At 46.0% G+C, this 27,597-nt stretch overlaps 5 non-coding genes across 5 annotated transcripts; 2 read left to right on the forward strand and 3 right to left on the reverse strand.

Moving 5' to 3' along the window:
* The first annotated feature begins 3,098 nt into the window (after nt 1-3,098).
* Nucleotides 3,099-3,170, forward strand: TRNAD-GUC (transfer RNA aspartic acid (anticodon GUC)). Its single transcript has one exon. It is a non-coding gene; the product is annotated as a tRNA-Asp (tRNA).
* An 8,314-nt stretch (nt 3,171-11,484) lies between these two features.
* Nucleotides 11,485-11,556, reverse strand: TRNAA-UGC (transfer RNA alanine (anticodon UGC)). The gene has a single exon. It is a non-coding gene; the product is annotated as a tRNA-Ala (tRNA).
* Nucleotides 11,557-18,493: 6,937 nt separating this feature from the next.
* Nucleotides 18,494-18,565, forward strand: TRNAE-CUC (transfer RNA glutamic acid (anticodon CUC)). Its single transcript has one exon. It is a non-coding gene; the product is annotated as a tRNA-Glu (tRNA).
* A 2,497-nt stretch (nt 18,566-21,062) lies between these two features.
* TRNAA-CGC (transfer RNA alanine (anticodon CGC)) lies at nt 21,063-21,134 on the reverse strand. The gene has a single exon. It is a non-coding gene; the product is annotated as a tRNA-Ala (tRNA).
* A 617-nt stretch (nt 21,135-21,751) lies between these two features.
* On the reverse strand, nt 21,752-21,823 carry TRNAA-UGC (transfer RNA alanine (anticodon UGC)). Its single transcript has one exon. It is a non-coding gene; the product is annotated as a tRNA-Ala (tRNA).
* Between the last annotated feature and the right edge of the window lie 5,774 nt (nt 21,824-27,597).

The following is a 27,597-nucleotide window of genomic DNA, read 5'->3' on the forward strand; positions in this document are numbered from 1 at the left end:
CTTTTAGATATGATGGCATGCTCTGTGCGATAGGTGCAAGAAAGGTATCAACATACCGCGAGACATTCTCATAAATTGAATTACAGGAAGAGACAATCGGTCTCCCTGGTGGATTGATCAATGTCTTATGGATCTTGGGTAAAAAGTAAATGCATAGCGTGATAGGATGCTCAGTTGTCATAAATTTCTTTTCATCCTCATTAATTAACCCTTTAGTATAGTATCCATTTAATAAGTCCTTTAGATCTGATGTCATTTTGGGAATTGGATTAGAGTTAAGTTTGCTGTAATGTTCAGTGATGTTCAGCTGTCTCTCAGCCTCTTTGATATATTCACTGGTGTCCATAATCACGATATTGCCCCCCTTATCCGCGGGTTTTATTGTTATATTTGCATTGTCCATTAGGGTCTGAATGGCCTTGCGTTCTTGCTTAGAGAGATTTTCTTTTTTATTGTCCCTTGTTTTAATTAGGTTGTCAATTTCTTCTGTCACTGCATCTGCAAACATATCAATTTTGTTTCCCGGTGATAGAACTGGATAAAATCTAGACTTTCTCTTTAATCCAGTATTTTTGCTAGAATTAGTTTTGATGTTCATTTGTTCGAGCATTTGTATATCTGTCACGGTTTCTCCCATCGGGTTGTACAATAGTTCAAATGTTTCTCTCAGATCAGGTATTTGATCAATAGTCATGATCGATTCTTCTTCACTTGTCTCTTCCATTGTAATGTTGATATTAGTTGATGTCACTGTATTAGCATGGACTTTGGCTAGTTTCAGTTTCCTTATGAACTTGTAAAAGTCAATTTTTAACTGCGGGTAATCGAAATGAGCTTCAGGGCAGAATGATAATCCTTTATTAAGCACACTACATTCATCAGCTGTCAGTTGATATTGTGACAAGTTTACAATCAAATTCGTTACTTCCTGTTTCGTAGAGGGTATTGTCTTCTTTCGCTTTGCCCTACGGGTTTTGCGGGTGCTGGTGAGGGACTTGGTTGGTTTTGGGTGGCTCTTCCTCTCCCCCTGCTTCGAAAGGAATCTCGTCTTATTGTCCGGTTCCGAACAAAACACCCAAGAGGAATGAATTTTGGGGAAGATCTCCATATACATCTGGAGTAGAATGAACAATGCGCTGAACTGAATATATAATCGAGTATTATTGGGTACTATACCCTGATTACTGATTTATAATTATTTTTGAGCATTAATTTGCCAGTACAAGCCAAGTTTAAAAGCACTAGTTTATGTTTTGTACTTAACAAACATATTCTGTTACACACTTGTCCTTTTTCTAATGTATTTTAATTGTTTTTGAGACTTTCAGTAAAAAACTACGTATCCCACAATGCCACCTGAAGGCTAGGTTGGGGCAGTATATAACTGGAAAGTAAGAAAGGACTTACTGACCGTGAGAAAAGCCGTGAGGCTGAAACACGTCGGTGGGGTGTTGTGTGATAAGCAATAAAGCTTCTTAAAAAGTATCCGGTTGTGCTGCCCATTTTGTGAATATAATATATATATATATATATATATATGTATATATGGCGATAGATAGATAGATAGTTTTTTTTTTCAAAATGTCCCAGTTTTCTGTCCTAAATTGCTGGCATGCATGCTAATGTATTGTGATTATATTGATTATTTGATCACAACTGTCAAAATATTGGCAGGGAGAAAGTTAAAAAAAAACGGCAGTGGGTACAGGTGAGTGGGTGCAATGTGTATGTGGGGGGATTGGTGAAGGGACAGAGATGTGAGGAAGCACGCACAGGAGTGAGAGAAAAGGGGGCGCTGGAGAACAAAGTATTAAGTGTGAGATATGCAGATGGAGTGTTTCAAAAAGATATGAGGATAAAAGGAGTAGAAATGTCTAATAAGAGGCTGCAGAAGAGAGTGGTGTGAAGAGGACAGGAGTGATTGACTCACTCTGAAGGCTCCTGCATACATGCCAATAAACTCAATTCAGGCAGGAGACTCACCATTTTTGGAGCCAAAAACGGCTTTATTTTAGCTGTCTCCACCAAAAAGTGTCTCTGCTTCAAAATATGTGAAAAGGGAAAATACATTCCCCGAAAGTTTTTTTCCCAAAATCCCCAACTTTACACTCTAAACCATTGGCGTGTGTACACTACCAGTTCCACCGACCTCCTAATGTTCAATTTACAAAGTAATAGTCTCGGAAATGAAGCATTTGAATTTCTAATCATTCACAACAAAATGATTATTACTACTCATTGATCTGATGTTGCCAACAAGCACTAGCAATGCCAATATGTCTGCAAGTTTGTTCATTGTTGTCCAATAAGTCTTGATAATTTAGCAGACAACTCAAAGGGAGGCGCTCGAATACTAGTCATTGCTTTGATTTACTGGTGTGAAAGAATCATTTCAAATGTCACACATTTGGTGTCACTCGCGCTCTACCTAAAACTATGGAAATTACACGGGCAACATGCATGCCAAACCACCAGATGTTTAAAGCCACCCGTGCACAATTCCCTTAAACTTCACTCTACATTGTTACATTTCATGGACTGATGGTTACGGTGTAATGCCAGCTTAAATGAAAAGATACTTTTCTGACTGATCATATCTATGACTATGTCTTGAATTTAGTCTGAAGTACAGAAGCGCCGTCACAGCACTTCAAATTTTTATGATACAACCAAAATTGGTAATCGCATTATAACACGTTGTAGACCATTTTAAAGATTCATGGATTTAAATGCCCGCTTTGCACTGATTTTGTAACAGTGCCAAGAAGCTGAAAGTTCTTTGTCCTGTGCTACAATATGCATCAAACGAAACGCCTTTTAATTGGCTGTGAGACCGCGCATGCGCCCTAGAGAGAAGCAGTAGACCGACTTTAATGGTTCCTCAAGGGGAGCGTTCCTTTCTAGCACTCTTCTTAAATGTCTGACAAAAGTGATAAACGAGCTGTTCACGGTAGGACATCGCGTGAAAGAAAAGAACTAGTGATCTTTGATTTCAGCGTTTCAATGAAATCGATGCTAGCACTTGTACCGACATCACTTCCGACACTATAACGTTTGTGTGTCTCAAGTAAGATCTTGAAAGCCAGGTGCACATCGGTTCCTCGTTAGTATAGTGGTCAGTATCCCCGCCTGTCACGCGGGAGACCGGGGTTCAATTCCCCGACGGGGAGGATGAATATTTTTTCCATTAAGCAATTAAAAATGAGATGTATTGTAAAAGAGATGTTATTAACCTTATAATATTATTTAGCAGGTAAAATTAAAGTTGAAAATATATCAATTTGTGAATGAGACACCGTGCTTTTCATTTTCGGAGCACCCGGCCTGGTGGTAGGGAAAGTTCTAACCAGAGAACTTTTCGTAAATCAAGTGTGTGGAATATTAACTAACATTTCTACAGGCAAAGTATTTTGCAACTAAATGACGTGCCCGATCGACAAGCGCCTTGCGGCCAAAGTACAGGTAAAGTTCTTGCCACCGTAAGAAACAAGCACTGGCAAATCCAATAATTGAATTATGAACACAAAGCAGAATATTTCCCAGGCAGTTCAAAGTAACGGTGCTCCTATTGTAAAAGCTGTACAAGTGACAGTATGCATCGAATAATAAAGTGCACAGACAATATATAAATGATGCATTTACCAATAGCAAAAAACAACAAGTGATGGACCAATAGGACACAAATTATTCATATGTTATGTTATGTTATGTTATAACAATTTATTATGCGCACAGCGACCCCAGCGAAGGAGCATCCCGGCGCAGAGACAACGGAGCAACATAACATAACAGGTAGACAGTGCCACGGAGAAGAGGCTAAAACAAGAAAGTCTTGATGGCTCTACGGAAGGACAACAGGTCCTCGAGCAGCCGGATTTCGACTGGAAGGGTGTTCCAGACTAACGCCGCTTTCACCCTGAAAGAACGACCCCCCATCCTGCTGAGCCTAAACCTAGGAACAACAGCGAGGGCCTGACCTTGGGACCGAAGGTTGCGGGTGGGGACATAGAAGGAGATAGAGTTGGCCAGAATCTCAGGGCCTATGCCTCTTAGAATTTTAAAGGTCAAACACAGGACCTTGAACAGAATACGCTTCCTGACCGGAAGCCAGTGCAGGGAGCGGAGGACATTAGTCACCGGGCAGAACCTAGGTAAGCCGACAATGGCTCTCGCCGCGGCGTTTTGCACCCGCTGCAGGCGGGTTAACTCAGCCTGGTTAGCCCCAACCAGCAAAGAGCTCGCGTAGTCCAGACGAGAGATGATGGTTGCCTGGACTACAAGCTGTCTGGTAGGGGCATCGAAGAACCTAAGCACTGGCCTTAAGCCTCTTAAGAGTCCAAAGCAGCAGGCTGCGATTTTTTTGATGTGCCCTATGAATGTGAGACCGGCGTCTAACCAGACCCCTAGATTCTTCACCTCCGACACCGGGGTCGGAGTGGGGCCCAGCTCCGAAGGCCACCACTGATCGCCCCAAAGCTCCACTCCCTTCCCGACAACCATGACCTCTGTTTTTGTGGCATTCAGCTGGAGGCAGTTGCCTGTCAGCCAGCTGGCCACCGCCTTCAGTCCAGACTGAAACCTGGGGGCGTCCTGTTCCGCGTCCCCGCTGAGGGTAACCGCCAGCTGTGTGTCGTCGGCGTATGAGACCAAGGTTAGGCCCCACTGCCTTGCGACATCAGCCAGCGGTCTCACGTAAAGGTTAAACAACGTGGGACTCAGCGAGGAACCCTGCGGAACCCCCGAGGCCAGCGGCTGGAACCTGGACTTGAAGGGAGGGATGGCAACACAGAAGGCGGCGCTGAGATCTAACAAAATCAGCGCCGCCGTCTGACCAGCATCCAGCCTCGCACGGAGATGTTCCACCATCACCAGTAGGGCAGTCTCCATGCTGTGGCCAGCACGGAAGCCATTCTGTGTGGGGTCGAGGGCGTTGGATCGGGCTAGATGTTCAGACAGGGCCAGGTTGACATGGGCCTCTGTCAACTTAGCTGGCCAGGGTAGCAGCGAAATGGGACGGTAGTTTTCCGGTTTAGACGGGTCAAGAGTAGATTTTTTAATAATCGGAGACACCACCGCCTGCTTCCAGCTAGTAGGGACCGCCCCCGTCTCAAGGGAGAGATTGACCAGAGAGCGTATAGCCGTACGTCCCAAAAAAGTCTGGTCTCGAAAGAGAGCCGGCCTCACTGGGTCAGATGGGGACCCAGTTTTAACTTGCATAGCAAGTTTGTCAAACCCTTCCTGAGTGAGGGGGGGAAATGAAAGCAGAGTGGTCTGGGGTAGTGTCTCCTTAGGGCTACCCAGCACATTACCAGTACTCGGGAATGTCCGATAAATAGCCTGGACTTTTCCTACAAAATAAGAAGCGAGGGATTCACAGTGTGTGACAGAGCTCTCAGCCGTAACGGTTGACCGCTTAGACATAAGATCTTTAACCGCCCTAAAGATGGCCTTCGACGGGTTAGTGCTGTTCCGGAAATCCTCGGCATAAAAAGCCGCTCGGGCACGACAAATAGCCCGGTGGTAGAGCCTGACGGACGAGGCATATGCAGCTTTTAACTCAGCCCCATATGTCTTCCGCCAAGCCCTCTCCGCCCGTCTACAGGCTCCCTTCAGGGCGCGCAAAGCGTCATTATACCAGGGGCTCGACACACGAGGATTGATCTTCATCGTTACAACTGGTATCAGGGTGTCCAGAGCCCTAGTGAGCCAGGAGCAGAAGAGATCGTACCCTTCTTCTACATTGTTTAATGGGCCCAAAGGTGCCAAAGACAAAAGATGGTGAAAGTCTTCCAGCCTAAGTTTGCCCCAGGGTCTCCTGGGTACCCATTTGGCTGGAGCAGTAGAGGTCGTGGCTGACATAGGACAGCAAATAGACACCAGAGAATGGTCAGACCACTCTACAGGAGCAATCGACGTGACTTTAGCCTCTGTCAGATTAGTAAAGAAAGGGTCGAGAATATGTCCCCCGGAATGAGTAGGCTGGGTAATCCCGACTTGAAATGCTTCAAGTTACTCCACGTCCGCCAATCAATGCATGACTGGGACTAAACAGTGTTGACGTTTTGGCCTCAAAGACTGAATTGGACGGAGGCTTCCTCAGGACAAAAGGCAGGTAGCAACCTGTAAAGAAGCTAGAGAACCGTCAGTATGTCAAATGAACAAGGGATCCATGCTTCACAGTCATAAACAGTAGTTAGTAATGATGGATATTCAGGCGTGGCACACTAACATACACCAACTAGAGGCCCTTTGTGTCTTCCCCATACATTGGAGACAAGACAACACAACCATTGGGTCACCACTCCCTTCATAGTCCAATTAAAAGAGATAGCACTGACGTTTAAGGTCTTTCTGTTCATGAATATGTTTTACATGCTCCGGTGAGTGAGTAAAGAGGGCGTAAACCAATTGCACTGCTTCACTCAGCATACAGGATGTGGCCAAAGAAATGACGTAGTCTTAACTTACGGAAGAATTTCTGCATTTCCATTTTATGGTGAAAGGATCAAGTGGGAAGAAATCTGAGCCCTCTGCTCAGTACTGGGAGTTCATTGGAAGCTAAAGTGTGCTTGGAAAAATTAAAGATGGGGCCAATGTGATCTCCCTGGTAATGAAATTAATGGAAAAAGTTCATTGTTTGATTAATTAAAATCTTACAATATATATGCAGTACTTCTTGCTTATAAAATCCAATTATAAAATAAAAAATGTGGGCTTCAAGTTCATTGTACTATTTACATATGCACATTCTACATTACATTCTATTAGTTTTTGGTAATCTAACTTAACCTCCCTAGTATGTTTTGTATGCCCTACCATTCGTACTTCTGCCTGCGGGTTTGTCTCCTCCCGTGTGAGTCTTGCTGGTAGTAGTCCTACCTGTGACATTTCTCTCGTCCTCTGCCTTTCCCCCTGGGGCCCTAGTACAGTCGGTTGCATTCTTTTCCTTGAGGCCCTTTACCTCGATTGCCTCCATCTCAAAAAGATTGGTTTCGGGGGTTTCTACGGTGGTGCTCCTTTGGGGAGTCACTTTAAAACCTTCCTTGTTGTCTTTGTCAATGCTGGAGAAAAAAGTAGAAAACTAACATTAGCAAAGCTGATGGGTCTCACATTTGGAACCCACTGGCTTTGCCAATGACAAAGTTGTGCAACATGGCCCAAAAAGAAGAAAAAAGCAAAAAAAGCACCATGACACAGCCGAGCATACCATTTCAAACTCTCATGTGTGGTGGGTATGCTGCCCGTCACTGTCAGACTGGCTATGAAGCGACACTTCAGGTGATGGCTCTGAGTTAATGCAGTACCACCGTGTGAGGTGGAAGTACCCACAAGTAGCGATCAATTGTGAAGTTGTCCAAAATGGACAGACTGGGCAGTGTGCATGCGGGAAACACGCCTTACTCAGTGCTGTTCTGTCAAAATAGGTAGGCCCTCGTTTACAGGGATTTGGCGTAGGCAGCAGAGCTAGTCAACTTGCTGCGCTCTATTGCGCCAAAGTGAAAGGGCAGGCATGCACCATATTTTTCAATACAGCGCATTCCTGTCTTTTCCCTCTGAGCTGGCGCCATTGTGGCTGCCTAGAGCAAGCGCAGGCACCCTTGCACCACAGTGCAATGGTGTGGTGCCTATGTTGTTGGCAGTATTGTTTTTGTGCAGGAAGGGACACTTTCCTACACAGAAATAATTCTAAGAGGTGCAACACATATAGAAAAAAGAAAAAATGAGGAGAAATAAAGTTATTTCTCCTCTTTTACGCCTCACCTCAGGAGGTGTAAGGGTTTGGCGCTTCCCCCGGATTACATGGTCTTGTACATCTGGGGAAGTGTCAAAATTCATGGGTGTTACATGGGAACACCGATTGCAACACCAATGTAACGCCCCTGAGTGCAGAGTAAGGCAATGCAGCGATTTGTGTTGCCTTGCCTTACTCCATATCTATGAGGCCATTCAAAGCCACACATAGTGGCTTTACGTCGCTCATAGATAAGATTTTGTGATTTGTGCTGCCGGAGCATCACAAAAAGTGATGCTCCAGCAGCGCAAGGGGCTTGTAAATATGCGGCTTTGAGTGCCAGCAAATGCAGGAGGAACAGCAGCGGCAATCCCGACAAACCTGCCGGGCCCCTTGCATTAATCTCCTGGATATTGCACAAGCACGTCAAGAAGCTATTTAGCGCTTTAATATCTCTGTAATTACCGCTGCAGGGGACTGTACAGTTATCGGCACCACAAGCACACACTTCTGCAAGAGAAGTCCTTTAACTCACTTTGAGCTGTACACAGCCGATGTGTGTAATATATCACGAAGTATGCAGTGATGCAGAGTTTACTTAAAAAGTGTTAGTTTAGCCCAAATGCGCGGCACTTGGCAGGGTTGATCGCATCCCGCAGGGCAGAGAACGTTAGGAGAAATGGGCCCTGGTACAAGAAAATCTCAGGGCTGAGAGAGAAAGAATCAGTTGATGAAGGTACTCCGGAATTTCCAGACCTGCGACCTGTGCTTAACTTGTAAAAGAATGAGTGCCGGCGGCCAAAGCTCTGCTCAGAAGCCCGTGGCTGGTGAAATTAAATGTTAGTGTGCGAGACACCAAGAATCCATGGTCCCAAATCCATCTCATTCTTTATTCCACTACCAGACACTCCCTGCCCATTTCTCCCTTTGTGACGCTTTTTCTGTTTTACTCTTCCTCTTTCTTTCCATTCTGTGGGTCACATGTATCAAGCAATTTTGCATTTGCAAATGGTGCAAATCAGTAATTTCTCCCGTTTGAGAATGCAAAATAGCCTTTTCAAGCTGTATGAAAGGCTTTGTAGTCGCAATTATAGCTAATCATAAAAATTGTGATTACCCCCGGGCACCCTTGGTATTTCATTACCTAATTTGCAATTACCAATTAGGTAATTGCAAATTAGATAATGCAAAACCATTCACACCTACGGACTTTAGGCCCTTAGGAACTAATGGAGTACTATTACCTAATAACGATTACCGAATTGCAATTCTGAATCTTTAGAAATCACTATTAGGTAATCACTATTATCTTCCATACCATTTTGCATTCCCTAAATAGCGATTACCTAAAATTAGCTGTTTAAGTCTGTAAAATAGATTTTTGATACATGTGGCTCAGTGTGTTTGTCCTTCGCTTTTTCTCGTAAATGTCTCATGTAGAAAAACATGTGTTGGTCCCCAAAAACGAGTGCCCACCATGCCCCTCACCCCACTGGCTAACACCGCCTGACATTAGGCAATGGCAGTACCCGTGGATAGATCAACGATGTGGAGAAGCCCCAGGACTGGAGAAGAGTCAGGACAGAGTTGGGGTGCCCAAAGACAAAATGCTGAAGACCGGGATCTGCCTGTGGTTCTTACCAGTAGTAGGACATGAAGGAGGGGCGAGGCAGTGGCAAATGTGAAACAACCCGCAGTCAGGGGCATGATCTGCAACCGAACCATGCTCCCAGCCAAGCTTTAGCGGATTATCATTGGAGTCTTCATTTGGAGTTAATAGGACGATTGAGAAAAGCAGGGAGGGTCTAACTAAAGTGTGGAGGGGTTCAGAGAGTCATGTGGTCCCTGCATCCGGATGAATACGTAACACGCACCCCTTCATCTAGGCAGGAGCGCAATGCCCATTGGACTGAAAGGGCTTCAGCCCCCCCACTCCCCGTCGTGTTTGGCAGCCCGGGCTGAGACAGCTTCCTGGGCATACACACAGCCGCACTCGAGTTCTTCACAGGTCTTTAAAAGAACATTTACTTGCTAACGAGGCTTTGTTGTGTTTCACCCCTTCTTAGAGCCCCTGCATCTTCACTTTGCCTATTGCTGAAAGAATCCGCCCCCCCACCCCCAAAATTTTTAGTAGCACCTCCCCCCCCCCCCAAATTTGACTCTAGTTGCGCCTCTAAATCTGGGTGCTGACCACTTGGGGGCATATCATCAAGGGCTTGCGATAGACTTATCGCCACTTTTAGCGTCCATTTTTGGGCGCAAAGCGGTGATAATTCTATCACACAATTATCAAGCAAAGCGCTAAACTGCTTTAGCGCTTGCTTGATAATGTCAGCGACCATTTTTAATTACACCTTGTATGTCATCGCTAATGATATGGAAGGTAGGCGTTCCTGACTTAAAAGTCCATGAAAACCGTCGCTGACACACCATCGCCCTATTACCAATGCAGCCCGAATCTAGCGATGCGATAAAAAAAGTGCGCTAAGCGCGTTTATTGCATTTCCCTATCGCCTACATTAAACACGACTTAGCCATACATTGTCATACATAACATGGGAGGTGGATATGCAGGTTACGACCACGCTTGCCTATTAGCAAGCTTTTTTTTAGCGCACTGGGTTTATCGCAGGATTTCTCCCGCTAAAACCAGCTATCGCTGGCTTTCACATCGCATCTTAGCGGCGCCTTGATAATAGGCCGCTAATGATGCGATGTGAACCAGCGATAGAGGGCCATAAAAAAAATGTGCTACACGTGCTTTGCGATATGTATCGCGTTTTGTTGATAATATCCCCCTCGGTGTTTCTTCCAGTAGGTATTACCTGAGTTTGTCTGGTTTGCACTGCATGCTGCTACAGCCCTTTATACCCTCCCAAGTCACATCCGACACAGCACAATAGGTTAGCCTGTCATTTGCCCCGAGGATTAGTCTAACCTAAGCGCAATCTTGTCCCAACTTGTCCGTCAGCTGCACCTCTGGGGCATCGTTTTTGGGGAGAGGGGTGTTTGTGGTCTTACACCCCCTAATAAATGTATTTCCCAACAAAAGGTTGGATACAGGTGCTTTCAGTCAGGTATGGTGAGTCGTCTGCTGGATTTCACCAGGAATGTTTGCATACACACAGACAACATTTCAGACACACTCTCTCCCACTCTGTTGTGAAAATCCTTAAAATGTTGGTTATTTTACAAACTATTGAGGGGCTTATTTACAGGCCCCTTGCACTTCTGTTCTGTCACTTTTTCCCATATTAAAAGTGACGCACCGACGGTGCAAATGGTTTGTAAATAAACCCCTGTGTTTTTTCTCTTAATACTCCTAGTCCTACCATGCCGCATTCCTCTCCATTTCCACTGCCCCCTAGGCCTCTCATGCACCCTGCTTGTCGTATAGTGTTTTTAACATTATATGCCAGCATCATTGTCGGAAAATCTGAAGGTCAAACACCCCCTCCCCCCCCCCCCCATCTTAATGATCAAGCTATTCTGAGTCTTGCCCGTCAGCTTCACCTCCACAGCTCCAGGTGTAACTAATGTCTGAAGTCTTGGCGATCAGCTGCACCACTGGGTGTAAAGTGTCTCTGAGTGTGAAACAAGTTTCAGGCCAGTTTATTTGCATTTTATGGGCCATATCAGGGTTTGTCGTGTGTGCGCGCGCGTGCATGGTAGATGGCGACAACAGAGACGAGTCATTCTCACCATGAAACTGCAGGGGTCACAAAAGGTAACATTGAGTACTAAAAACAAAGTGGAGATGCCGGGGATCGAACCCGGGGCCTCATACATGCAAAGCATGCGCTCTACCACTGAGCTACATCCCCACATACCACAAATTGCGAGAACACATATATAAGAACTAATAAAGTAGCGGCATATTTCCTGAAATGCATTATTTGATATTGATAATTGTATTGAACTGCTCAGCACTAATATTGCAAACAAAACAGGCTTCATACTGGGTACTGTGTGTTAATACTGATCAACAACCACTGTCAAGCCGCAAGACTATTAGAAGAAGTCCTGGTTTCCTTCCTCCCTCTTGTCAGTTAATCACTCGATTGTATTCTTTTAGGTCTGGCTGCAGGGAGCTCACAGTACCTGAAGCTGCAGAAGGAATCTGGCTATTGGCAGCAGGGCAAAGAAATTCTATGAGCCACCTGACTTTGGAATGACCTTATGTCCTCACGGCACAAGTCCTAAATTACATAGTGGTGGAAGTACTAATGAACAAAGGCAATGTGCAATGCCCTCGTAGTGACGTAACCGGAAGTGATGTTTCAGCCTAATCACATCACTCACTTTAAAGGTCCTGGACTAATTTCCAAATAAAAGAGTGGCACTTTACTTAAAGTTGGAGTGTGTCTGCGTGCTGGCAAACTATGTTTCCCCCTCCCCTTTCACAAATGAACAGCAGGGCATGACAGTACCTCTACAACACATCACAGTGCAAGCTCCCATCTGAATTCAGACCGTGAAATGACAAACACAATTAAATGAGATTAGAGCACATGTTTTAGTAGTCCTGGGTTTTATTTTCTTCCTGCTGTGATGCGTTTCCTAACTAGCAAAGAAAAAAATGAAAAGAGAAAATCAATTTAGTTTCTGACATTTGGTTCAAGGAAGAACTTTTCTGTGCATATCTGTGTGTAATTGGAAAGAAATGCACTTCAGTGTTGTTCTCAGGGGCGTGGGAAGTGGTAGGGTGGGGGGAGGGATGTTTGGGGTTTTGCACCCCCTTAATAACTGTGGGGCATATTATCAAGTACAGGCGATACATTATCGCCGCTTTTATCGGCAGGAAACTGCCGATAAAGCGGCGATAATGGCCTTGATAATATGCTCTATGAATTCCAATCGAAGCCCATGTTAGATGTGTTCACATCTAACATGGGCTTCGATTCGAATTCATAGAGCATATTATCAAGGCCATTATCGACGCTTTATCAGCAGTTTCCTGATGCTCTATGAATTCCAATCGAAGCCCATGTTAGATGTGTTCACATCTAACATGGGCTTCGATTGGAATTCATAGAGCATATTATCAAGGCCATTATCGCCACTTTATCGGCAGTTTCCTGCCGATAAAAGCGGCGATAATGTATCGCCTGTCCTTGATAATATGCCCCTGTATTTCCTGATGAATAGTTCGCTAGAGATGCTTTCAGTCGGGTATGGTGAGGTGTCTGTCGGATTTCACCTCGGATTTTGCATGCACACACTGACAAAAACACACGCACTCTCACTCATCTTTTTTGAAAGTGCTCAAAATGTTGATTATTTTATAAAATGTTGTGTTTCTCTCACTTGGTTCTCACACCAATCCGCATTCCTCTCCCTTTCCACTGCCTCTTAAACCCCTATCATATACCCTGCTTGCCCTATAATTTATTTTAACATCATAAGAAAGGTTCTCTGTTTTCCCTTATTACAGATATATACAGACAGAAACCTATTTATTTTCTTGTCTGTCTTTATATTTAAATTTGGATAAAAACGGAAATTGGTTGCTTTCTAAGTGATTCTAAATACACTTTGCCAGGCTAATAACTGTGTAGATTGATAAGTAAGGGGCTTAAAAAAAGGGATTTTAGTAAAGAGGCTTAAACAGTAGTAGATATGCACAAGGCTGATTTGAAAGGTGCTTATTTTCATAAAAGTGCATTGATTTATCTTCTGCTGGTGTTCATATCATTGGAACCTGGCAGGCATTCAAGAATGACTGCATATTTATTGGTTAAATGAATGTAGAAATATACCAGTTTCAGCTTTTTTTCACAAAACCCATAATGAATATGGATAAATACATAGAGGCAGATTTACGTTGCCTGATGCATCTCTGCAAATCGGCAGAGATGCGCCAGGAAAGATACAGCACGCAAGTTCATCCTTGCGCCACCCATGATGCGCCACATTTACAATACGGCGCACCATGGCGCAGGAATGAAAAAGATGCGTGTCGCATCTTGGGCGTAAAGTTGGTGCAGTGCTGAAGTTGTGTTGCGTGTGGCACGCAACTCCAGCACTTTTCCAACTTGCCCTATCTTTAACATGGTGCGTCAAGCCTTACGCCTGCTTCAAGCAGGCGCAGGGTTTTGACGCATCAGCGTTGGGAAAGTGACTCAGTGAAATCTTGTAGATTTCCCTGAGTCACTTTTCAGGGGCGTTCCTGCGACGGAACGCCCCCCCCCCCCGCACCGGAACGCCTACATGAAACCTGACGCAGGTTTCATGTGGCGCAGGGCCTTACACCGTGACGCATCTCCATAGATGCTCTATGTATCGCCATAGATGCGTCACATTGTAAATGCCTCGTAGGGATGCGCCACGTTTACGCCGCCATGCGTGACGCAACAGCGGCGTAAACGTGGCGCAAGGGGCTTGTAAATCTGCCCCATAGGCTCTGACGGAGTCTCACTCATGGTCATAGACACTGATGGAGTCTCACTCCTGACCATAAGCTCTGATGGAGTCTCACTCCTGGCCATAGACACTGATGGAGTCTCACTCCTGACCATAAGCTCTGATGGAGTCTCACTCCTGGCCATAGACACTGATGGAGTCTCACCCCTGACCATAAGGTGTGATGGAGTCTCACCCCTGGCCATAGACACTGATGGGGTCTCACTCCTGACCATAAGCTCTGATGGAGTCTCACTCCTGACCATAAGCTCTGATGGAGTCTGTGAGAAGTTGGCCTGATGTGCAGTGCTCACTATTCTAGTGATCACTATATATCAGTCCAAACAACCCTTATTGATGATTGGTTGTAAGTCAACCTTATAGACCAGCTATCCTAGTAGCATGGATACGAGCAGTCTAAGGCTAAGACTCTAGAGGGCGTGTTAAGCCAGCTGTTTTACCATCACATTACCCCTTGAACACCCAGTGAAAGGACACCACACAAGTGTTATGAAAATAAACAGTGTATTTATTAGAATCACAACAACCCTGTACTCGTTATGAGGACAGGGTGCTAGGCACACAACAAAACTCTTACGAAAATACTTAAGTTAGCACGGTATACACAAATGCCCGAGGGGCACGAAAAACCATATACTTTAAAAGTGGAATGCGAAATTACTAGCAGGTAAGTACAGTACTAATAGGCTTTGGAATCGCTAGGACTTGACTATAGAATCATTAGATTACTTCTAGGAGACCTAGGGGACTCGGGTGCAGAGTGTGCACTCTCACGCGGGATGCGGGACAAAGTCTATGGAAGCTAGTAACGCTAAAGTTAGTGTTCACGGGCGAACCCGACCTGGTAGGGAGAAAACGACAGTGGATCCTGACCCTTGGATAGTGAGGCTATGCTGGGGTACCGAAATGCCGAAGTTACCTAGCCCAGGGGCTGCAGCTGCATAGGGCTCAAAAGACGTCGGGAATCCTCGTTGCCGGACCAGGAGCCTGGAAGAAAGATGCTGGCAGGCGACCAGTGAAGATAGTTCGAGTTGATCCAAGCCTGGATCTGGAAGATGGATGACACCTGAAAGCAGAGGGGACCAAGTTCGTGACTACTAGCCAGTAGTCAGTGGGCACCAGGAGGGCACCGGATGGTAGTCACCTCGACTAGGTGAGTGGGCGACGCTGGCTCTGCAGATCTCACGGACCAGGAGGCGTTGTCGGTGACCAGGATGGAGAGGCGAGCTGTCCCACGATGGATGAAGCTGTCGGCGTCGAGGTTACCTAGGATTGGGCAACAAGCCTTGGCTAATTCAAGCCCACGCGGTGGACTCAAAATGGCGTCTTGAGTGGACCAGGAGGGTCCTGGGTGCTCCTCTTCGGGAAGGGAGCAAGGGCCAGTCTGGAGCAACCAGACCAGCAGCAGTGATGTCGTCGGGCGTCGTTCAGAAGGCCACAAGCCAGCGGGCTAGTAGCCAAACAACGCGGTGAGCAGCAAAAAGCAGAAGGGCCCCACGCAGATCGTGGAGATGCTGGGAGGCTGCACTTCGGTGCTGGAGCTGCTCAGGGTCGGGGCTTCTCGGACCCCAAAGCACTCACCAGGAAATTACTCGGCGGGCTTGTTGTGCAGAAGTCGTGCAGTCTTGCAGATGGCCGGTCCCTCGAGGTCTCGTCGCACCCACGATTCTCAGCTGGGCTGTAGAGGTGGGTAGAGGTCAGAGGTGCCAGGGAAGCCGGTTCTCGTCGAGCTGGGCAGTCGGATTCCGGAGGAAGGACTTGCAGCAGACCGCAGTGTTCTTAAGGTGGTGCCTGCGGATGCAGGGTGACTACTCCTTAGTCACAAGGGAGAAATCTTAGGAAGAAGTCTTGAGTTCCTTTCGTGGAAAGTAGTTTCAGGATTCAAAGATGATCTGATCTGGAAGGGGGCCTGCTCCTACCTTTATCTGGGAAAGGGGGGCTGGCACGCGACTAAGTCCTGCCCTAGGGGTGGGACCAGGAGGGAGGTGGTTACACCCACTTCCTTGGCGGGCTTTTCCCCAGCACAGGGTCTGGAGTGTCCCTGGAACTGGTTCAAGCCAGCCTATGCACAGTGAGCACCGGGGTGCCACGTGCAGTCACCTTCCTCTGAAGCCCTGCCTACCTACAATACACAAAATCCTGTCTGGGACGGTGCTGGCACCGCCCCTGGCAGGAAACCCTTTGTCCTTATCTCCTGCTCTGGGAGGACTCCCAGCAGCAGGAGGGCAGACTTGTGTCTCGGTGGCAGCATCCATTTTGTGGATGCTAAGGCTCTGTCTGACTTTAACCGGGGTTAGGGGTTACATACATGTCGTGTCTCTCTAGAAGGGTGGAATGCTAACCCCGTCGCCAGAATTGGCGAGGGGTTAGTATTCCAATTCGTATGACACCTTACTGGACATGTTTTGATAAAGCGATACCAGAGTTGGCATATAACCGCGAGGATTATAATGCACTTAAGAGTATATGGTATGCGATATCATGGAAACGGCTAAGGGATGGATCCCGAAAGCCGCAGACAGGCTCAGCTCATGCCAGAGCACCATCTCACACGATTCCAAGCACTCTGCCTTCAGGATTGTTAAGGCCTGCCATAGGAGTGACTGATAGGAGATCTGTGTGTCCATTTTAGGGTTAGATATAGGTATACTATATCTAAAGCAAAGGGTGAGTACACCACCTTGCCCCAGCTGTCGTGCAGCCAGTTGTGTCAGTTTAGTTAGTCAGCCCAGGGGTGGCATAATACATGCTTCAGCCCCTGGGAGACTTCTGAGTACACCTCAGCCCTGGGTACAGGGACTTGGAGAGGGCCCAGTGCCAATTCAGTACCTGAGTACAATTTGGATAGAGAGAACAGCTAGGCTGTGGGTCTGATTAGCAGGCCCACAGCCAGGGAAAGTCGTAAACCAGTGCAGCAAAAAGCAAAAATCTGGGTGATCATAGGATTGCAGACCCTACTCTCCTACAGAGTCTCACCCCTGGCCATAGACACTGATGGGTCTCACTCCTGGCCATAGACACTGATGGGGTCTCACCCCTTGCCATAGACACTGATGGGGTCTCACCCCTGACCATAAGCTCTGATGGAGTCTCACTCCTGGCCATAGTCACTGATGGAGTCTCACTCCAGGCACTGACGGAGTCTCACTCCAGGCACTGACGGAGTCTCACTCCTATCGCCATTGATAGTCTCTTATACTGTATTGGAGTCTCTGGTCTGACAGCCTCAGTGACCCAAAGGTTTGAGTGGAGTCGAAGATGAGATAAACCCGCTGCAAGGGAGTGACGGTCTCACCCATGAAACGAGCTGGGGGAGGGAATCGGAGTGATGGAGCGAGACATTGCGAGAGGGATTTCCGCTTACACCCCTTAAATCCATGGCATGAGAGAGGGTACCCAGACTGCCCAGACTGACCAGGAAACAAGTGGGAAGCGCCTGGTGTGGCACACCCGGACAGAGGTGGTATGAAAAGACCCAGCACCCCCGCAGGGCCCTTCTCAGGAGCCTGATTTGTGAAGGAATGCATCACTAGAGCAGTGGTCTCACCTAGAGCGCCCAGCAGTCTTTTCATTGAGTTTAAACGCTATGCAAAGCTTCTTTAGGGTGCTATAGTTCAAGCATGGTTTGTGAAACGCATCCTTAAGGGGTCACAGACGCAGGGGCGCCTTGTGCAGCGCCCCATCTCCCTCTTGCTCAAGGTGTAACCGATGTTGTTTCCTTTTCTAGGGCCCCAGGTCCTCGAGGGGAGATAACAGATCTGTGTTAACTGTCTGCACCCTGGCAGCAAATCAAAATATACTTCCAACACTAAAGCTCTCATTTAAACCAGAAAATTGTAAAATAAACCTATGTATGCCTCCGAGTCTAATAAATAATAAATAAAAAGCTCCATGCAGGATTCTGTGGAATTATAGGGGGGCGAGGCATGGTGGAGACTTTAGGCACCTCGCCTGCTCAGGGACGCCCCCTGCCGGGGGCTTCTGAATGTGCAGCACCCGAGCACTTCCAGGGTAGGCGCTGCTCGCACTGGTGCTGGCCCCTCAAGCCCCCTGAACCTGCTCCCTCTATCTCGGGGTGCCCATGCACTGCCAGCTGAAAAGCTACAGGGGGCGCAGGGTGAAGAAGAGGATATCCACAGACTTAGGCAAAACCCATGTACTACTGGCCTCGCTAGCACCACTGGAGCCTATAACATCTGCACTGGAAAATGACTAAAATCAATCATTCTAGCTAACACGAATGTACATCTAAATGCCAAAATATGCAGCTAATATATGTACACGTAGTCTCTGTACACATGGTATATGTATACATAGAGAGCAGGAGCATGCACGAGTTCCCTGGTGGTCTAGTGGTTAGGATTCGGCGCTCTCACCGCCGCGGCCCGGGTTCGATTCCCGGTCAGGGAACAAATATTTTATTTTCTTAAAACCTACTTTAGGAAAAATATCTATAATGCCTATATATATATATATATATATATTTATACATATGTGTTTTTTGCATTTGTGTGTTTTTTTACCTCGAGGAGTCAAATAGCCTTTCGCCTCCATGTCGAGATGGGAATGAACAAAGAAGACAGACATAATCTCAGCTGTACTCCATGTTCACGTGGTGTAAAAACCCAGCGTCATGTGGGGGAGGTGCTACACACCATTCACGAAGAGCTGGTTTCTGTTCTGTCTCTTGGACTCACCTGAAGCTCACGTGAATGTGGCCAGAGAAGGTACTGCTGGAGTCATGGCACTGGCTTCAGTGTGAAGCTGGATCCTACAGCATATGGGCCAAATGTAAGACATTCACGGAGGTAAAAACACAAATCTGAACTAGAGCCAAATTCTAAATAATCGTAGCATTACCAGCGTTCACAAGATGTGAGGAGATTATCTCACTAGTATCGCTGCGCACTACATTCTTCATGAAGCCCGGATAGCTCAGTCGGTAGAGCATCAGACTTTTAATCTGAGGGTCTAGGGTTCAAGTCCCTATTCGGGCGTACAATTTTTCTTAAAAAGTGCTAAATTATAATTGTAATACATGTTGATCTATCTTTTAGAATAAAACCCCGAATACTTCTAATCATATTCATGCAAATCTTTCTTTTCCTCATTCTAACCTTTTCAGCGGTGCCTCATGGTGTTTTCAGTAGGGACGCATAATTCTCTACGAAAATAATACTATTAATGGAAGTCTCCTAGAAATATGGGTATATTTATTTATGGACACCAATTAGGCTGTGGAAATTGCAGTGCAGTATATATATCTGTATTTAAATGAAAAAAATATATATATATTTAAATAGATATATATCTTTCACAGGACTTGAACATCGCTTGTGGCATGGTCGTAATTTAGCGAAAGTGGGTGATAAAGCTAGTCCATCGGTATTACTCTTTTTTTTTTTTATTTCTGAAATTCTTTATTGTATATAGAAAAATATAATTTTACATACATGTATTACTCTTACATGAAATATGGCATGGTTGTCCTTTGCAGGGTCTGCCCACCCTTTCTCCCATGACCCCCGACCCCCATGCACGATCAGGTCGTGTGCACTGTGCTCACATTTCTGGGGTGGAACAGAGTCCATGACCTGTGTTTTGCCGGCACAAATAAATAACTTTTACACTCTATCTCTAGTGAAAGTAAAAGCAAGGAAGCGCGATAACGGACATATTTTTTAGGTTACTTTATTGCCACAATCAGATTGCTTTTAAAGAGTTAAGGCGTCTTTTGTAGATATCTATTTGTATAAAGTCAGCCTCAGCTTATAAATCCCATAAAATAGCCTAGCCGGTTAATGCACTTGGCTAGAAAGTTTGGGGGCAATTCTCCAGGACTTATCGCCGAGTTATTGGCACTTTAGCATATCAAAAGTGGCAAAAGAATTATCGCCCCATTCTCAAGCTGGTGCAAACTGCCGATATCCCCAGTTTTCCAGAGATAGCTTCCGCAAAAAACATCACCACGGATAACAGTGACAACTAACTCTAATGATATGCAAAAACACACGAAAACACCACTCCACGACATTCTCAACGACCAGCCAGATCTGCGATGCCTCCAAAAACAGGCGATAAGGCGCGTTAACAGCAGTGATTTAACACCTGCAGTTTACTGGTGTTAAGCAGGACGACTACCTGCGGTATGAAAGGGAGTCCAGCTCAGAGCCACATCTTGAAGACCAACAGATGCTATGGAGCCAATGACCATGCAGCTTGGAGACACAATAGGGCCACAACACCCACCGCCAATACCCCTCCCCCCCCATGTCCCCCACTCCCCCGGAGGCCTTGTTTATCAGGTGTTTCTCTGGGTGTAACTAACATATTGATTCCTTGTCTAAGAGGTGCATCGCTTGGTTTAAATAATATATCGATGCCTTGTCTATCAGGTGTATCTCTGGGTGTAAATAATTCAGGGATGCCTTGCGTTTCTCTTGCACCTGTGGGTGTAAATAAGCTACTGATGCCTTCTATAGCTGCCGGCTACACTTCTGGGTTGAGTTAATTATTGATGCCTTGTGTAGACTAGGTGATGTGCCTATCAATCAAATAGTTGTTGCAACACAGTTCATTAAACAACAACCTTGCCTTTGTCTGTAAGCCTTGACCTAACGTCTTATGTGAAACCCCATATCTGTCGTGGCAAAGATATGGAAAACGAGATATAGTGACAAAGTAACAAGAGAATGCTAAAAAGGTGTCTGTGTGGTATGCAGACTGTAAGTAACACTTAAACACAGCAGGTGCTTTAGATAGGCATGACGTTATTTCTGTCGCAAGATAATTTGGGATCGTCTTTGGAGAAAAAAAAATTAAATTAAAAGGGAAAATAGTGAATTTTTCATCTGATCTATTAGTGTAAACGAAGAAATATAGAAAAGCACATTATATTAAAATATAATGGAGATGCCGGGGATTGAACCCGGGGCCTCATACATGCGAAGCATGCGCTCTACCACTGAGCTACATCCCCTGATAGATCTAATGCGAACACCAAATCCTTAAAGATAGAAGACACACAAGCTCGTCAGCGGTCGCTGTAGCATGTATCGACGAATTCTAACGTAAAATTAATAAACTGCTTGCACATGACATTTGGTGCGAGTCAGAAAGAAGCACATCCATTTCTTTCTCCCACAACTACGATTGTGCAAGAACATTTTACTTTGTTTCTCTTTCGTCTGTTTTAAAGAGTGTTTCTACTCTAACACAATCAAATTCTGCAAAGTATAACATTGAATATTGTCCTATTTAATTTATACGATAGTGCCAACCCCGACATTTTTATGTTGTCTCAGCGCATGCTCTCACAGTTTGTTTTTGACTGGATTTTTGTACACTGCCTCTCAATGTCCATATTTTTGGAGTTTCTGTATTTTATAGATTTTTTTTATTAAAAAATTATTTATAAACTGAGTTTAGAAACTGTGAAACTCTGCTAATTTCTTTAGCCATTACCAGCGCCAATGAAGCTGTATGGATATCAGTTTCGGTGTATACATCTATGAATACTATAATAATAATATAATAATACATTTAGTGATAATGGCTGCGGGCAATCCATTTTACGTAAAAAAAAAAAAATAGTAGTGGAGATGCCGGGGATCGAACCCGGGGCCTCATACATGCAAAGCATGCGCTCTACCACTGAGCTACATCCCCACATGGAAATTGTAGTGAGTCCTGGAAGATGATCATCTATTTCACCTACATATTCTGCTGTGAATGTGGTGTGACACATTGTAAGTGTCGTGCCCTCACAGAGGCCCCTCACTGCCAACATCATTTCCACCGCACATCTCTTTTTTATTGGAAAGCGCGTGGAAGACATGCAGCTCTCTCACTCACTCCTCTTCGACACGCGCAAAGGATCTTGGGGCTGGGCGGGCTGAAATAGACCAGCTGGAAACACCAGCTGTGAGACAGCCCTTGTGAGAGGGGCTGGAAGAGAAGCCGCCGTTCATGCATGTCTTTTAAAGAGAAGTATGGCCATAACTCGGATCTCTAGAGACAAAACTAAGAGTTAAAAAGAACACATACTCCATGGAAAGTCATCATATCCATACTGAGCACACCCCGCTGTTACTTGACTGGAATGTGACTCATTGTAATTTAAGAGCCCGGATAGCTCAGTCGGTAGAGCATCAGACTTTTAATCTGAGGGTCTAGGGTTCAAGTCCCTATTCGGGCGAGTTTATTTTGTTTGCAGGAACAATTATATATTTTGGGAGGAATATTCAAAAACACTCACTAAATAATATTTTAATATTTTTTGAGACCTGTGCAGCTGAGAGGCAATCTAAATATGAATAGTTCTACCACCAAGGCGCCCAGAGAAGAAGAGGAAAGGAAAGAGACTGACATTTTTGGTAGTGATTGATCTCACTGCACTCTACTGAGTCTCTCCGAGCACACGACAGCTCCCTTCAAACCCCCCTCCCCCCAAATACGTCTTTAAAATGCTGAGCTTATTGGCAAATGCATTTTTTATTGTTTTTTAGAAAATAAAAATACAATACTCGGAAGCAAAACCAAGCACAAAATGAGCACAGAATAGCAGACGAAAAGCATATTCATTTAGTTATCTTGTAAAATCGGAATCCCAGATTCAAAGGATGTTCTTTGGGGCCGCCATCAGAGGCTGACAGGAGGCTAATCTGGTGCCAGGGCTACACGTGTTTTTTTTTAAATTATACAAGAAACAAACAATATCCCACAAGGTATTACAATTTAGGCGGTTAAATGTGTATGCTGACAGCATTACCCGCAATGAAGAAGGAGACTCAATCTAGTTTCTTGGAAGTGCATATAGCATCATGTATTCAAATAAATAATAAACAAAGTATACAGTTATAGCAGCACTGTATAGACATAAATAAGGCAACCCAAATTGCACTTGGTGCTCAGTGTGTGTGGGTGACACAAGGTGGCGACGCAAGTGACAATGGTGCACAGCAGAGAACGGCACATGTGAAGTGAGTTAGATAATATACAGCGTAGTAAGAAACAATGGCGTGAAACATAAGTTGGTCAAATAACGTTTTACAATTGACAGTTCTGGTGAGCCATTGTAGGGATTGCGCCCATGGTTGCGGACTACACACAGCGCAATCATGGGCACAATCCCTACTACACTGTAGCCTGCAGCAGTGTTGGAGAAGCCATGGCACACAAGGGGTCGTAAGTGGGGGCCACTCCAGCCAGGGCATATATGCAGGGGTGTCCCTCCTTGGCACCCTGAGGTATAGCAGGGAGCAGGCTGAGTGTGAGAGGAGCAAAGGACAGAAAAGGACTGAAGTGGGCAAAGGGAAGAGAGAGCCAAGGATAAAGTGAGGACACAGCACTGGAACTGGAAAAAAATACTCTGGAAACCTAGAAAATGTGGGTCAGAGTGTGGCAATGGAACTGGAGTGGAGTCATGAAGGATGGAGTAATGAACAGACAGCAGAGTCTGACAGGCAGCTTATACATTTAGTTTTTAAAACTGCACCACAATAAAATTGTCAAGAAGGACAAGCTTGACAGTAATGGCCTGGTTTAGATCTTGGCAGACGGGTTACTGTGTCACAACGGTGAAAGATATCCCATCGGTAGAAATATGAATCCCATTATATCCTACGGGATTTATATTTCAGCTGTGAGATATTCACCACTGTTGTTATGGAGTAACCCGTCCACCAAGATCTGAATCAGGCCCTAAGTCAGTTCTGGTGTAATTGGCCACAAAGTCGGGATTTTTAAATATATTATTGGGTTAAGGCTTTGCAGCAGAGATATATGTGAGCCCAGCAAATCTCAATAATAATTAGGGCAAGATAACTTTGGTGGTTAAGGCAGTTGCTGGAGAGATCTGATTTGTCTAGTCTATGTTTTGACTCCTATATTACCACAGAGGGTTAAGTTGTCTTCAACAAAGCACATTGTAATATCCAAATGACAGATTTTTATTTTATGTAGCTATGTAAGTGGGTTACTGCTTTTGGTACAGACATCATTTTGCTACTTGCAGTTCATAAGCTGAAATCCTTGCAACATGGCACAGCAAGCTATGAACCAACATCAAAGACCTGCATGCAAACTGCATTACAAGGGTTTAGAACCTTATTGTTTTTTCTCATTATATAATTATTGTTAGAACCGGGAGTCTCTGGTTGGCAAAGGTAAGTACCTCGGCCCAAGTAGGGACCCCTAGCTCCGGTCAGGGCGACGGAATAACCCTCTGAGATAACCCCTGCTCACCCTCTAGGTAGCATGGCGCGAGCAGTCTAGGCTAAACTCGGAGACAATGTGGATAACATTTGCACTTAACACAACAGCAATTCCCAATCCACCACAAACTGAGACCACACAGGTAAGTATATATAAAATATAACTTTATCTAGTTTCAGCATGTAAATGAAGCAGTTGCATGATAATCACTTCTTTAGAACAGATAGCACTTCTAACTTAAAGGTTGCACGTTAAACACTTCATTTAGAACAAGGTTGCACTTAATTCTTAGTAGGTCTTGTAAATAGGCAGTTCTCAGCATAAAAATAAAAATAGTCTCTAGTCTCTCAAATCAGCACTTAAAAGAATATGGCCACTGATTTATACTGTGATGCTCCCAAAACGAACCAAGGACCATGCCAATGTTTTATGCTAGAAACGCTCCTCAAAAATGAGCCAAGAATCATGCCAATGTTGTATAACGTAAACGGGACCCGGCCCCTAGCGTCAGGGACCCTTCGCGCTTCTAGCGCGTCTCACCGCAATGCTGTTGGGAGGGGGGATTCCCTTCCAGGCGCACCTCGTGGCGAGCGCTCACTAGCGCTCCAGCCCGGCCGGTCTCAGGACGCTCCACCGCCCGCTCTCGGTTCTCCAGGGAGCAGCGGGGAGCAGAGACGGCAGGCCGGGGGCTGGAGCACTCTTTCAGGTCCCTCGGCGAGGTCAGGTCAGTCTTCCCCGGGCCCGGCGGTGATCGCGGTGAATTCTCGGCTCCTCCAGTCGAGCGGGCCAATCCAGACGCGGCAGAACGGGCGAGCCTCCACAGCACCCGGGAGTCAGCCTATGGCAGTGCGGCTCCCGGGTCAAGCCTGCGATGACGCTCCTCGCCCTAGCCAATCACCACACGGCAACAGTGATGACGCTGCGCCGCACGGGCCAATCCCGTCGCGGCGTTTGGTGAGGGGGCCCGGCTCTCTCGGCCAATCGGAGAGCAGCGGGCTCGTTTTCGGTCGCGTTGGTACCAGCAAGGTACGGGGCCCTTCGTCGGGGGTTTACTGACCCCGGGTCGCGGTGGTGAAGCTGCACACAGGTTGTTTTAGTGCGCTCTGCTCGGGGAAGGCTCACAAACCTTCAGTCTGCACCTAACACGTGTCGATGAACACGGCGACCTCACAGCACGGCACAGCAGCCGGTTGGGCAGACAATGCACAGCGCAGCACCCTCCAGCCAAACAGAGGGTCGACGGTCAGGCAAACAGCAGGGCTTCACGATCTCTTCAGCCCACAGCAGCTTCAGGGGACACAGCAGATTCTTGTGGTCCTTGGGCAACCTTTATGTTCCTGGGTTGCAGACAGGGAGCCAGCTCTTCTCAGGCCCTTGGAGATTCGGGTTGCAGACACAGCACACAGCAAAGTCTTTTTAGTTCAAGTAGGCAGGGTCACAGCACACAGCAAAGTCCCTTTCTTCTCCTTAGCTTCCAGGTGGACAGCAGAACAAGTCAGCCCTTAGAGCACACAGCAAGGCAGTCTTCCTTCAGTTCTCTAGCTGTCCTCCTTCCAGCGAGGGTTCCTTCTTGCTTGCAGAATTTCAGAATCTAACTCCTCTGCAGACAGGGGTCCTTTCCTTATACCCCCCAATGTCTTTGAAGTTCTTTGTGCATGGAGGCCCTGGGTCCAGTCTAAACCAGTTCTGGGGGTTGCGGAGCACTGAGGTGTCTCTGGCTTTCTTCTTCCTGTCAGCTTCAGGGCCAGTGGGGTCAGTTGACCACCAGGAGAGAGCGAATGTGGGGGAGGTAGGCAGGCACAGCCCAGCACTTATCTGGCATTCCTTCCTCCCTCCTCCCAAGCAGGCAGATGTGCCCTTTCATCCCCGGGATGGCTCCGACCCTCTCCTCTGGGGCTCTGCAGCCCCTTCCTGTCACATCCAGGCCAGGCAGACATTCCACAAACCCAGGCACACAGAAAGGTTTAGACAAGAGAACAGCCACTTTCTAAAAGTGCTATTCTCCAACACAGGATTTAAAAACACCCTTCACTAAAAGATGTGTCATTAAATTCTGAGTCCAGGGATATCTTTCACTTATGTCCCATCTTGTTCCTATGGGGAGATAGGCTGGTATCACATGGGCCTAGCCCCCCTCCATGTTACTCTATGGAGCAAGATAGCCTTACAGCGGTGAGCACACAAAATGGCTGTAGCCCACTACCAGAGCATAGTACCTGCACTAGCACATGCTCTACCTTATCCATACACTGCACCCTGCCCAGGGGGGTACCTTGAGCCTTCCATAGGGGTGACTGATGTGCACAGACAGGGAAGGATTAGGCCTAGCCAGTGGGGACACTGGCCAGGCTGACATGGCAGTCACTGACTGCACACAGGCCCTGCGCTGGCAGGCCTGAGTCGCCTTTTTAAAGCTACTCATGTGGGTGGCGCAATCTGCGCTGCAGGCCCACTAGTAGCATTTGTCATCACCAGCCCTGGCACACACAGTGCCCTCTACTAGGGACTTCGTGGTGATACAAATATGCCAATTAGGTATACTCAATCAATATCACAATTTACAGAAGGAGCACTTACACTCTGACACTGATCAGCAGTGGCAGAGTGTCCAAAACATCTAAATCAGCAAAAACGAAATCCAGCACAGCATCAGAACACATGAGTCAGAGGCAAAAAGATGGGGGAAGAACCACGCCAAAAGGTGTCAGGTCTAACAATTATTATAAGGCTGATGAAAAGCGTCCCTTTGGGTAGTAATACGCCCTTGTTACTACAGACAATCCCAAGCATTGTGTAAGGTTTTACATCCTGACTTTGGTTTTCTTCTGGCTATGTAAACTTAACATATATTGCCTGCCGGTAATAACAGAGTAAGGCTCCCGCACTTCGTAATCCTCATTGTCTTGTGTAATAGATACTATATGTTGATTTTCACATGCTTGATAAATTGGCAAAATATAGTGTGTGCTTATGATGTAAATTGCTAGGACACCGTACATTAGGATAAATGAGCCATTAAAAAATTATTAAAAAAATTAATGAGTAAGTGCTATTTGATTTGCTATTTATGTAGGTACTCAGACAGACTGATACATTTGCCATTGTTACAGTGCATGCATAATGCTTACATAATGGGGTTGAACAAAAAGAGAAACTTGCTTCCAGTTCTTCTCTTAAGTAATTGTGATGCGATAACAAGCTGGGTGCCTTTGTTTCCCCAATCATCA

The sequence above is a fragment of the Lissotriton helveticus genome, chromosome 1_2 (assembly GCF_964261635.1).
Source record: "Lissotriton helveticus chromosome 1_2, aLisHel1.1, whole genome shotgun sequence".
Classification (NCBI taxonomy): Eukaryota; Metazoa; Chordata; class Amphibia; order Caudata; family Salamandridae; genus Lissotriton; species Lissotriton helveticus.